Source organism: Neurospora crassa, linkage group VII (assembly GCF_000182925.2).
Source record: "Neurospora crassa OR74A linkage group VII, whole genome shotgun sequence".
Classification (NCBI taxonomy): domain Eukaryota; kingdom Fungi; phylum Ascomycota; class Sordariomycetes; order Sordariales; family Sordariaceae; genus Neurospora; species Neurospora crassa.
The window spans coordinates 899,408-901,666 of NC_026507.1; positions in this window are offsets into that span (position 1 = coordinate 899,408).

A 2,259-nucleotide genomic window follows, 5' to 3' on the forward strand; every position below is an offset into this window, starting at 1 on the left:
CTCTAATTTACCTCTTTATTCTATATTTCTACTTTATATCCCTATTTTACAATTTACATTTATATTTTATATTTATATTTTACATCTACGTTTTATATTTATATTTTACGTTTCACATTTACATTTTACATCTCTACTTTATATTTTACATCTTATATCTATATTTTACGTCTTTACTTTATATTTTACGTCTTATATTTACGTTTTACGTCTCTACTTTACGTTTTACATCTTACATCTACGTTTTACATCTCTATTTTATATTTTACATTTTATATTTATATTTTATATTTCTATTCTACGTTTTTAAATAATTATTATTCTCCTTCCTCTACCTAATTAACTCTTATTAATTTAATAGTTAGCCCGCTATTAATATACTACTATTATATTTCCTTAGCTTTATATTCTTTAAAAAAGTCTAGGCAATTTATATCCTCTTATAAGATTTATAAATTTTTATTGTCCGGATACCCTTTCTATTTAACCTAGAACTAATATTAATAGCCGGATCTACGATACTTTATAATCGCTTTAACTTTATACTAAATATTATCCTCTTTAATATTTACAATTTCCCCTCGTAGTACCGCTATAGCGGGATCCTTATAGTACGGTTCTAATAGAATAATAAGGAATATTAAATAAATTTAGTAATATATAAGGAATATAAATCGGTATACTATCTTCTTTTCCTTAATAACCTTAGTAATTTAGAAGGGTCCTAAAAACTTATCTATTAATTTAGTATTTAAGTAACGTTATTTAATATACTTCGTATTAAATAAAATCCAACTTCTAATATCGAATTCCTTTAGCTTTTGAACTTTATTATACTATTTTATATACCCTTAATTAATAACCTCTAAAGTTACTACAATTTCTACCCGCTTGCAAAGTAATTCGTTAATCTAATTAGTAACTACTATTAATAAAACTATCCTCCGCCTTCGTTCTGGGTCTATTAATCCCCGAAAATAATACTTTAAGAGTAATTCTAAAGGGGATTTTCTAATAATAGTATAGAAATAATTATTATACGTCTATTATACTAGTATAATTTTTTCGGCTTAATCGACCTATTCTATATCGTAGAAGATTCGAAGGTATAATTCCAAATTCTAATTTTACTTCTCTATTTATTTATCCGTTTAGGAGTATTAGGCCGTATTAAAGCGTTTATAAATATTTAGGAATTCGTAATAAATCTTCTAAAATTAGTTCGTAAAAAAGCTACCTCTATTTAATATAATTAAATCCGGGAAGCTAAATTACTAAAAGACATTTCGCTAGAAGAGGAATATAAATTATTGGGTATTAATTGTCTTTTATATAAGGATATATAGGGCGTATTTAGTAAAGTAGTTAATAATAATAAGAATTATATTATAAATCCGATTAAATATAGGGTTGAATAATTTTAATACTCTAATAATAAAATTGTACGAAATATTTTATTAAAGGATAGTAGGGATAAATAGTAACCCTAATAGCCTATATAGCCGGTAATTATATAATTTAACCTTCTAATATACTAAATATTCATAGACGTATAATTTAATATTAATTATAATAGTAGGTTAATAATAGAATTAATTAATATATTTTAATATTTTCTTTTAACCTAAATATCCGACTATTACTATATCGTAGTAGGCGTAGAATAATTCGGCCTATATCCATTCTAGAATATAAATTTAATATTAATACCGTAACGTTCCGTTTTCCCCTATCTTCTAATTCTTCGCTCACCTCCCCCCTTCGCTATTTTTCTATACTTCCTTAATAATAAATAAATCCTCCTTCTATACTTCTAATAATTATTACCCTAATAATAGTAGCTACTCTTTATCCTTCTACACCCTTACTACTACTATATACCCGCTAATATTTCCTATAATAATACTTTTATCTTCCCTCCTTAATTTAATAGTAGCCTCGCTTATAAACCTTACCCTCTTCCTTACTACTTTATCCTCTCTACTATTACTTTCAACTTCCTTTTACTTCCTTTCCTCCCTTTATTTATCCTCCCCCTACAAATTCCGCTTTTTTTTCTACAATTCGGCCCTTTCGTCTTCTAACGCTTAACCTTCTTCTATTTTACTTATATTCTATTACTATTCCCTTTCTTCTACCGCCGTCCTCTAAACCTCCTTTCCAATTAAAATTACTTATTTTATTAGCACTCTCAATACCTAACTTTCTTTTATCGCCCAACCCTTTTCTTTATTCCCTTTAATAACCTTTATTAATAAG